Here is a 12,217-nt window from a genome sequence, read left to right on the forward strand (position 1 = left end):
CATCCTCTGATTTCTTTACTATGGTATAATTTCCTATGTTTTAGGATGAGTGACTGAGCTAAGAATAAGTTACATTTCACATAAATTAAACATATTTTGCTCATGCTGCTATGTGCATGAGCATATATTTTACATCAGTGGTTGCAAAATAATTATTAGTGTCTTCAGATATTAGAAATCCTCATTTTTGTCAGTACTTCCAAATACTAGTTAGCTGATGAAGAAATTATTATTAATGATCAAATCTGGTTTTATTTAACAATATTTTTGTTTGCTAGTGAAAGAAATCATAAGTCTAAATAAAAATAGAAAAAATTCATTATGAAATGAAATGAAATTATGAAAAAATAATTTTGTACATCAAATATGACATTAAATAATGTAACAATTTGGAAAGCACATCTTCCATGCACCCAATGACAAGTAGCAGATGTGTCTGAATGACCTTCAATACTGCATCCTTGTTTTCAATACTCTTCAACCCCTTTACCATACTCATTTGTATAAATCCTTTTTGCATCATATTACTTGCAAGTACTTCTAATAAGTATTTACAAATTTCCCTTGAGTGAGATTTGTTCTTCAAATTTCTCCTTTTATCTTTGCATCTATGTGTTGAAACTTCCTTATACTTACCTAATCAGATTTTCCATTTTTTCAAGAGTTTATCTAAAAGTAAGAATAAAAATCAAAGGACAGCCACATGAATAATACCCACAATCAAATAGCTCCTTTCAATGAGCTAGACACAGTTTTATGTAATAGGTCTTCTTATTTTGCCTATTGAGAAATGAAGAAAATAAGATTAGAAAGGCTAACTGATGTCTCAGGGTCTCAAAAAATAAAAAAAATAGTAGAGTCATAATTTTTACCTAAATGGAACACATTCCCATAACATGCTATTCAGCAAATAGCCAAAATGTCCCCAACCATTCACACTATATTCTCCAGATTTTAGTGAGGACCTAACCTCTATTTTTAACCAAAAATGTCAACTTTTCATAGATGGCAGACCATTAATTTTCCCCTTCCTCTTCACTCTCAAAGCCTCCATTTTTTCCACTTGTCACCTTCCCTCCACATTAAGAGAGGGGGTTCTTTTAAGTACAAGCCAATGAATGCATGCATTATGGGTTGTCTGAATCAATCAATCAATCAATTTCCCTGAATCAATTTGGGTCAATCATATGAGAGGGAAGAATATTTCCCTGCTATGGTTTAGTGGTGTAGAAGTATAATGTTCTCAAGAACATTATAAAAGGAAATGTGTTGTCCAGTTATTTTATGATCACAATAGGAAACAGCAGCAGGAGGAAATAAACACAGAAACTATACAACAAGGAGAAAGAAAGAATTGGGGTTTGATGTCAATCTTGTGACCTAAAGGATCATAACAGATAATAAAATGAAAAAAAATTAGCTTAATGAAAAGCTACTTTTCATTTTTCATTTTAACTACTGCTCTGTTACTTCACACTGCTTACTTTCCTCTACATCTCTTTATTTCCTCTGTTTCCAATTTGGACATTGCCTACGTACGTCACACTCCCAAATTCCTCTAAGTCTGTTATTTCAACTATGCCTGGTGTCTGTTGCACTTCTTGCTCTGCTCCTCCCTATTCATCAGTATCTAAACTCTAGCTCCTCAGGGATTCTTCAGGCTGTGCAGATTCTTAAGCTTGATTTAGCTATCCCCAATCTGTCTGCTACAACTCACAACTCAAGAAGACCCCTCTCATGAACCTTCCAATTGAGCTGTCAAATATTTTCATAATTGTTAAGGTCATTTTTTTAAAGTAACAATAGCAGAAAATTTCTAAATGAAAGAATGGCTAACAACTCAGCTGCCATTCCTTGATCATTTTGACTGTCCTAAGCACATTCATTATCTTACGCTGATGGCCCTAAAGGAGAGATAAGGCCAAGTGGGAATACAGGTAGTGCCTACTTACATATTGCTTTACTTGTCCTATGAATTAAAAAAGGGAAACGTGTGATCAGCAATGTTAATCATGATCACTTAATTTTGATTCATTTACTTTGTTTTACAAAGCAAGAACTTTATATCTAGAGTTTTGGTTTTAGATAGGAGCTATCCTTGATATCCTTGATACTTCAGTTTTTTAAGTGAATTTCTTGACCTCTTGTTCTATTCAAGTCTCCTTTTCTTTCTAAATTGTGTTATCTTTTGTAAATATCAATAGACTCCTATAATTTTTTCCTATTATAAATTCTTAATTTATCCTTTCATTGTGGAATATTTTCTTATGACTTTATTATAATTAATAATTAAGTTTAAAAAGACCCCCTTCTGAGTCTCACATTAAAAATACACTACAGTTAAAAACATAATAAAATAAACATTAAAATGGAATAAAATATTTAAAAGCTCAGCAAACTGACATCAATAGACCAATGTAAAGAAACTTATCGAGACTGCTGAGAAAGAAAGCAACCTGTAATCACATTTGGTGGGTCCTTATTTCAAAGACAGTTGCTTCTATTTAACTGGTTCTTGCTTTTGTATGCTTCTATTTTCTTGACTACTATTGGTCATTCTGTCATTTTGAGGGATGAATGAAAACCTTTCTGGACTTTAAAATATCTGAACGGAGAGCTGGCTCCTCAAACAAAATAACATTAGTAAATGTACTTAACAATCTTTTAATAGCTAAATTGGATGACTCTATGTCTGGCTTTATTTGACTAGATCTAATTTACCTGATGCCTTCAGCATAATTAATCAGATAATGCACTTTAGTGAATGCCATCATTACATGTCTTGAGGGTTGTGCTAAAGAGACTGGTTTTAATGTCTTGGGCATTGCTTGTCATTCACAGAACCACTTAGTTTTATTTTTTAATATAACAAATGCAAGAATAGATGCTCTATAAATTGGTATCTCTGTAGTTTGAGTTGATAAATGGGTGACATTTGATACTTCTTCTCCATCACCAAGAGGAGAAAAAAATATTTGAAAATTATTGAATGTTAATAAATAAAACTAACTCTAGAAAAATAATAGCACATTTGAGTTGTTTCTAAAAATAGTAGATGCAATATTTTTGCAATGGAAAACTACAATTAAAAAAATAGCTCAATTACAAATATGTCTGCAATTTTGTCCAATGACATTTATTTGAAAGATTGAAGTGAAAACTAAAACATATCACCAACCATGATAATCCAAACATTCAAAAATTAGATCTCTTATGCATACATAGTACAAGTTAGATAAATTTCCTACTTCTTAAATCACTCTGGTACATTAAAAATCTCATAATTTTATCCCTGAATGTCTATTTTTACTCACCCTTGAGTGTCAGGTCATCAGTATTTTTCCTTCACTCTTTGATAGTTGGAAAACAAAAAAACTGGAATTATTCACTTAATAAACTAGAAGATTTAACTGATATGTGAATCTCTATTTTTATTAATATCATTAAGATACTTGAAAATTTATAACAATAAAAATATAATCATTATTATTGCCTTAATTATTGATAATAATTGATAACAATAATATAATCATTATTATTGATTTCTGTAGTAATAATGAATATATTAAAATAAGACTAAGTAGAGGAGAGTTGTTGATGACTAATAGAGTAAATCTGATATACAGACAGAAGTTTGGGCTTGGAAAACATCTTTCAAAGCAGAGTTCCAAAATAGGGTGGAAAGGGAGCAGAAAGTTGATACCTTCATTTACATAAACATATGCATCATATAACTAAAATTAGGGTGGTAATCTCTGAGAAATGAGAGTGCTTCATAGGTTTGTTGTAATAATGCCATATGGTGACATGGTGGAACTGGAATTCAAAAATGATGAAAGCTGCTGAAGTTTCCCAAAGTGGTGTGCCTAGACAAGAGTGAGTCTCACTTATTTTCTTAATCAAAACTAGAACTCTGATTGATATGATCCTACAATATGTGCAATCAGAAAAATGAAAAACTATACTTCATTTATGTATGATTTATCAAATTGCATAAATGCATTCTACTGTCATGTATAACTAACTAGAACAAATAGAATTTTTTTTAAAAAAAAATGTAACTCTAAATAGAAAGATCAGTAGAGTAGAGGAAAGGGGACAGGGGAGGAAGGAGGGGAGCATGAGAGGAAGTATTGGGGACTTAAAGAGAGCAAACTATACTCCATACATTTATAATTATGTCAAAATAAATCCTAAAGTTCTGTATAAATATTATATGAACTGATAAAGAGAAAGATTAAAAAATAAAATGAAAATAAAAAATGTTGAAGATGGGGCTGGGGATATAGCTCAGTTGGTAGAGTGCTTGCCTTGCAAGCACAAGACCCTGGGTTCAAATCCCCAGCACCACAAAAAAAAAAAAAAAACAAAATGTTGGAGCTGTAGCTCAGTGGTAAAACCCCACTGGGTTCAATCCTCAATTTCAAAAAACTAAAATAATTACGTAAAATAATATGGATTAAAAAATGGAACTCTTAAATTTAATGTTTATAGTGATCCTCTGCATCTCATGTGAATTTTAAGCCATTGGTAATTATTTATATGACTGTGGCCAAAAAACATACCTTTTTTCTGATTTTCCATCTACTTCAGTAAAAATGGAGCCACAGTCCCAGCATTTGTGTGTGTGTGTGTGTTAAGATAGGTTCTCACTAAGTTGCTTAGGGCTTCATTAAATTGCTGAGGATAAACTCAAACTTGCACTTGGAGTCCTCCTGTCTCAGCCTCCAGAGTTGCTGGGATTACAGGCATGCACCTTTGTGCCCAGTTTATGGTTTTTTTTTTTGAAGTGCCCATGAATTAATTTATCAATTCATTGCTTTTCTCTTCTTAATCATTACAATAAAAATCTATATAACAAATAATTCTATTGCACTTTGTAGCATTTTCCCCATGTACAATAACTTGCTGAGTGCTAAAAAACCACATTTTGGAGGTATTGTTAAAATCATAATTGTACTAAGTGACAAATTCAATAATAACCAGATTTACATAAACTTTGAAAGATAACATCCAAAGGTAATTGCCTACAAACCAACTTAAACTATGCTCACTACAACCCATAAAAATACCTGTTTTTGGTACACATACAGAAAGAAAAGACATCCATGAAAGAATGCAAAAAAAAAATAAAGGTAATATGTAGGAAAATAATTTATTCAATAACAGTAAAGGAAGAGAACAAAGTAATGAAAAAAAGTTAATGAAATACTTCTGGGGTATGGTGCTGTCTTTTCCCCTACACCTAAAGTTTTTGTTTTACTTTTTGTGTCTTTTGTGGTACCATCCAGATGAATGTTTGTAACTGTTTTAAAACTAATTTTAATTATTTTTAAATTTTAATTGTTTCATCTTATTTGTGTTGTGGGATGGATTTGCTCTTTCTTTTCTTGTTTCCTTATTCTTCATTGTCACTCGTTTTCCTTTCTTCTTTCATCTTTCCCTCTCTCCAGTCTCTCTTTGTCTTCACTTCATTACTTCCTTCTGGTTTTGGATTTTAGAACTAATAGCTCTCAAGAAAATAAATTTTAGTATTAATATGCATATATAACTTATCAAAGTCAATAATAAATAAATATATATTATCCTCTAAACAATGGAATGATTGTATGTTTGATACAAAATGCAGCCCTTTTGAGTCTTTTGTCATTGTTGTCATGAATTTTACTGTCTTACCTCCTGTGAACATGAATTAATGCTAGGCAGCTCCTTCATTTGTCTAATCCTAAATCATGCCTGTTCGTGAATACAGCTCTAGCTGCACCTGTCTCCACTGCCTTTTGAAATATCAAACTCCTTTTTTCACTGTATCTTTCACATTAATATAAAAATTCTGTCTTTTCTCACTTCTCCATTCAATTACTGTCTCATTTTATCTTTCCCTTTCCAGTAGAAATTTTCTAACATAACTAAAATGTTTTGCCTCTATTGTTCTCAGTGACTTTCATTCCATATTCCCATGAATATATTCCAATGCACTTTTTCTTTTCAACTGCAAAGTCACCAGAGACATTGATAAAATATACAAAAGTTAATTATTAAGGCCCATCGTCACCCTACAGCAGGATTTGATTTGCTCCCTTGTATTTTACTTTTTTTAGCCAAGGTTTCTTATTGAATATACTTGTCTGGTTTTCCATCATTCTCACTGTTTTTGTTCTTTTTTTCTTAGACTCTTCTTTATATCCATGATTAATTTTGACCTATACCAGGTTCAGTCTGTGATTCACTTATATTCTCTATGTACTTTCACTTGCTTGGAAATCTCATCAATGGCTGAAATCACCAACCAGCGGATATCTCACAATTTTTTTTTCACTCCCTATTTTTCTCCTTGATATTCCTATTTATCCAACAGCCTGTTTGTAATCACAGCAAAGTAATCTTGTCCAAATTAAACTCATGATCCATTCCTTCAAGATTGTTCTTTCCAGTCTTCCCAATTTTAGTTAATGGCAACATCCTATTTTGACTTTTCAGGCAAAATCTTAGAGTAATTTTAGACTCCATTCTTTCTTTGAAATTGCATATATGCTATATACTAAATTTTATTGTTTTACCATCAAAACACCCGTGACCAATTTCATCATCCATGACAAAAACAATTTGGTTTCAGCTTCTATTGGTGTTTGCCCAGATAAATATAATAGCTCCCTTACTTTACTCCTCTATTTCATTCATATATATAAATATATATGAATAAATATATTTCATTTCATATATATAAATATATATATATATATATGCCATGTTGAAATATATCTCAAATCAGCTGACTAATCAGCTTAAATATTTCAATGGTTTTACATGTGATTGAAAAATATCCTTCCCTTATGGACAGGGCGACCATATTTATTCTCAAAATTGGAATATTTTTGATCCTGGCAAAGTGGTATATGCCTGTAATCCCAGTGACTCAGAAGACTGAGGCAAGATCTCAAGTTCAAGGCCAGTCTCAGTAACTTAGTGAGACCCTATCTCAAAATAAAAAATAAAAATAACTTGATATGTAGTTCAGTGGTAAAGTCCTTCTGAATTCAATCCCAAGTACTCTCCCACCAAAAAAAGGGAGAGGGTAGTTAATTTTTAAAGTGAAAATGGATAATATTCAAAACCTCACTAACCAACAAGTGGGAATTTGGATTGTCTTGGGGGCAAAGCTAGGCATATGGTCACCTTACTTCAAAGGTCTTACCCAGTCTGACTTCTTGTTATTATCTCCTTCTATTCACCCTCTTTTTCATTTTTTTCCATATCTCTGGTATCCTAAATTTTCCCCAAAATGCTAGAAACACATGCCCATTTGTACTGAGTCTTTTCTTTGCCTCAAAGCATCCCTCTAAGATAGCCAGTGGGTTGCTCCTTTATCTATACCATGTCATTTCTTAAATCTCATCTTTCTCCAGGTCTCTATGAACAAGCTCTTCAACATGCCAACTTTATGATATTCTCTTTCCCTCTTGATAATGTGAACTTTATCACCAGAGATAAATTGTATATTATTTTATTTTTTAATCTCTCCTCATTAGGTTATAAACCCATGTGAGGAAGTTTTGCATTTAGGATTTCTAATCCATATGGGATTTATTTTTATGGGGAGGCATTTACTAAATTTTAGATTTTGCATAGACTTATTTGGATTTTGTTTCTCTCAGGTCATACTGGTATAAAAATAACTATGTTCAAATTCATGAGGTTTGCAAAATGCCCTCAAGGCCTCCTTAATTTCATGCAAGTTGATTATAATATCAACTTATTTTTCAGTATCAACAATTGAACCCAGGGACTCTTTACCACTAAGCTGCAGTTATTTATTTATTTATTTAATTTTGAGACAAGTTCTTGATAAATTGTACAGGTTGGCCTTGAACATGCAAGTCTCCTGCCTCAGTCTCCCAGGTGCCTGGGATTATAGGTATGCACCATTATTTTGAATGTACTTCAGAGGTTATATAAAAATGTATTTTATCAGCATGTTTCATTTTTAAAAATGGTTTGATCGAGTTAAGCAGAAATGTCAAGTACCTACACCAACATATTACCACGAAATATAGTTTCCTAGTTAGGATTTAAAAATTGACCAAATCTAATACATGGTTGTCTTGTGCTTCCATTTGAACTTATATACCAAAGACCATCAGAACTGTATGTCTTAAGGATTTATCAATATTGCATCATTATTTATCTCCTCAGAAATAACTTGAGAAGTTAGCACACCAGTTATTTTCTTAAAATATTTTCCAATTATTTATTAAAATCCCCATATCACACCACTCATTTATTTGGATTCCGAAAAACACTAAAAAATACAACCATTGTTTTGAAGCCTTCCAAAGAAACTACTTATTTTTTATAGTACCCCAAAGTTGAAAAACAATATCATATATATATCATACTCTGCCATAATTTTTTTCATGTGTGTGAGTGGTAGTATGCAAATATCTTAAGTAGAGCCACTTCTGCTATGAGCTGTATTCTTTTCTCTTCATAAAAGATCAAAATTAATGCCTTGACCAGATAAAAGTAGAGAAGTCATGCCATTACTCATTTTTTTCTACCTATCCTTTTGAAATATATAAAAAATTCCCTTGCATATGAACTTGGGAAACAAGAATAAGAATCTTTGTCATTCATATTTGGGTAACAGCTTTGACTTTGACTAAAAACACTCTATGACATATACTGATATTAAATTAGTCTAATTGTTTCCTATCTTTCAGCAATTATCTTTGAAGGAAATAATTACTGTATCATGAACAAAACATTTTCTATATTTTCATAATTAAATTTGATTGTTTCTCTATCTACTTATTTTCTTAAAATAATATTAACTTTTCCATAGATGAACAGAGAACAATTATTCTAGTCTATGACACGTTTTTTAAAGATGTTATGACATTCTTGTTAATGTATTAAGTTAATTAAAAATCAGCTGTCTCTAATCTTAGGTTTAAAAAAGATGACAAACATTATTGGGAAAACTACTAAAATACTTAACTCTCAGAGAAGAATAACTTATTACAGGCCACCAGGAAGCAGAGAAAGACTTCCCTCACCAAACATAAAACATATACCTCAATTAACTCAACTCCTCAAGGCACACCCTACCTGCCTACAGTTACTACCCAATTGATCCCTGTTAGGGGATTAATGCACTGATTAGGTTAAGGTTCTCATAACCCAATCCTTTCACATCTAAACTATCTTTCATTGTCTCACACATGAGATTTGGAGGGACACCTAATATCTAAACCATAACAAGCTGTTAATGCCTCCTTCATCTCAAATGTTCTAAGATTTTTGTGAACATAAATGATTTCTTAGTATAGAATGTATGATTTAAAAAAACAAGAACTCTGGACTTAATTGTTATCACTACCTCTCAACTCACAAATTATAAGTTTGAAAATCAAACTCACCTTCCTCTATCTTAGTCTAGAACCCTGGAATGGGAATTATGCTTCCAAATATGTAAACTCAATTGAACTTGTGCAAGAAAAGGAGGAGCTTGTTTAGTATATTGCAAGACTTATAAGGTATTTCATAAACCTTGAACATGATAGTATGACTGGCACTCTGAACAGATTGAAATCAATTCCTAGAGTACTTTGAAGAGGCCAATGTGTCACTCAACTTTATGTATTGTTTATTTTGTTTGGTATTTTTCTTCAACTTTATAGCATCTTTGTTGACTTACAAGTTTACATGGACAGAAAAACACCATTTTAAAAGAGTCAGTTGTAAAATTTTATCAACACATAATGTTAATAATTTAGGTTAAACTTTACTTGCCTCAAATTCTAGTTGATAGACAATTATTGACCTATTTTTGGTCAAGTGATCATCACTTGGACTAATCTCTTAGTGCCAGAGCATCAAATTATACAAACACCGTTGGTTTCTACTGCAAATGAACAGGGTATAATGAGGTGAGAAGAGATATTTACATAGGAAAGAATGTGTTTAGTCAGCTTTTTTTTCCTCTGTCACTAAAGAATCTGACTAGAACAATTTTAGGAGGAAAAGTTTATTTAAGAGCTCATGGTTTCAGAGGTCTTAATCCATAGAATGTCAGATCCATTTCTGGGGGCTCGAGGTGAGACAGAACATCCCAGAAGAAGAGTATGACAGAGGAAATCAGCTCACATTGTGAGCAGGAAGCACAGAGACTCCACTTTTCAGATACAAAAGTATATGCCCCATAAGCCACGCCTCCAATGAACCACCTCCTTCAATTGCACCCTACCTGTCTAGTTACCCCTCAGTTAATCCCATCAGGGAGGCACTCACCAATTAGTTTAAGGCTACAATTCAATCATTTCTCCTTCAAACCTTGGATTGTCTCCCATGTGAGCTTTTGGGAGACACCTCATATCCAAACCTTAACAGGAAGTCTGACTTTAAAAGTGTTCCTCACTATCATAAAGGAGCTACTTTAAGAATAAAAATAATAAGTTTGGAGTCTGGCAAGCGATTGATATTATATTTACTTATATAAAAAACTGTAATTCCAATGAGGTCACTTCTTGCACTACCCTCTTGAAATGATATATAAGTTCTCTTAGAGTTTTTATAGACGTTAGCAAACCAAATATTATCAAGAAAGTTTCAGATATTAGGTGTTATTAAATACTGTAGGAATAGGAATAGAGGACCATAGTAGATATGATTTGGTGACTGAGAAGACTATGCTCTCTGCACATTTAAAAAAGTTCATGTGGCCCAGCCCTGCCCTGATCCCTTGAGTTAGCATGGGTAACTTGACCTGGCTGTGAGACATAAGTGAAGTCACCATTGCCAGAGTTGGACCCCTAGCACTATGCCATCGGAAAAGACCTTCAAGCAGCACCACACCTTCAGACAAAGAGGAGAATAAGTAGGATTCATCCAAGAGCAACATTCCACCAAGATCCTGGTGATAATAGAAAGATACAAGGGTGAGAAACAGTTGCCTATCCTGGATAAGACCAATTTCCTGCAATCTGACCAGGTCAATGTGAGTGAGCTCATCAAAATAATTAGAAGAAACTTGCAGCACAATGCAAACCAGGCTTTCTTCCTCTTGGTGAATGGGCAGAGCATGGTGAACATGCCCACTCTTGTGTCCACAGTGTGCGAGAGCAAGAAGAATGAAGATAGCTTCCTGTGCATGGTGTATGCCTCCCAGGAGATGTTTGGAAGCAAGTTGTCAGTGTAAGACTAGGATGATGCATCAGAGATTTCTAAGCCCTTCCCAAGGAAATACTAGAATGTTACCAACTGAGACGGATAAGTTTAACTAGTCACAGGTCATCAGAACAGTTGTGTTCCACATTGGAGCTTTAGGAGTTGTTTTTTGTATTTCAAGCAGAAAATGAAGCTCCAAATGAACACACTCAACTTTGGAAAAATATTATTTAACCCAGACATCTTGTTTTCAAATTTTAGAAGTTTACAAATAAAATACTTGCCATCCTAAATTGCCAATAAAATAGAACTTCAAGTTACTTCAATGTTCTTCTTTCCCCGAGTAGGAACTTGCAGTTTGAGCAGCAATTTGCAAAGCATTCAGAGAAATACCAAGTCTCTTCTGGGTTCAGAGAACCTAGCACATTTTCACAGAAAAGTTTCTATTCAGCTAGAGCTATCTCTCTAAGGGGATCTCTCTGCACATGCCCCCAAACGCCTTTGATTTTGCACAGAACAGGGTCAAATGGGGGCTGTGCTCCACTCAAGGTTCCTGATACCTACTTGCAGGGTACCAAGAGTTTACACCTCAGCAGTGTGAGAAGGTTCTCAATTGGTTTCTTTTTCAGTCAGTTAACACAGAAAAATATCACTGCTCAGTAGAAAATAGGGGCCTGAACTATGTGTGCTTTTGGTCTAATTTCTTAAAAGACTGCCAAGAAAAGAGGCATGTATTTTTTTTTTTTTTTCCTGCTTGGAATTTGCTCTGAGTCTTCAGACTGGTGCCTTCTTTGGTAAGTGACCAAGTGGTGTGCTCCTGCACCCTTAGAATGCAGCAAATACCAGAGAATGGTGGAGCCAAACAACACTGGCACTCAGATCTCCTCCTTTGTCTTTTGGCTTAAAGCTACAGATACCTTTTTATGTTAAGTGTGTTAGTAAAAAGTTCTCAAGTTTTGAAGAGAAGTTGTGGAATCCCACTATGATTCTCCCATTCTGTGTCCACTGGGAAGAAAACAGCAAAAGGAGACACATGATACTGACGAATGTT

General features: G+C 33.4%; 1 pseudogene; it reads left to right on the forward strand.

The window, feature by feature from the left end:
- The first annotated feature begins 10,819 nt into the window (after positions 1-10,819).
- On the forward strand, positions 10,820-11,197 carry LOC124960329 (microtubule-associated proteins 1A/1B light chain 3B-like; annotated as a pseudogene).
- Positions 11,198-12,217: the final 1,020 nt, after the last annotated feature.

The sequence above is a fragment of the Sciurus carolinensis genome, chromosome 11, assembly GCF_902686445.1.
Source record: "Sciurus carolinensis chromosome 11, mSciCar1.2, whole genome shotgun sequence".
Classification (NCBI taxonomy): domain Eukaryota; kingdom Metazoa; phylum Chordata; class Mammalia; order Rodentia; family Sciuridae; genus Sciurus; species Sciurus carolinensis.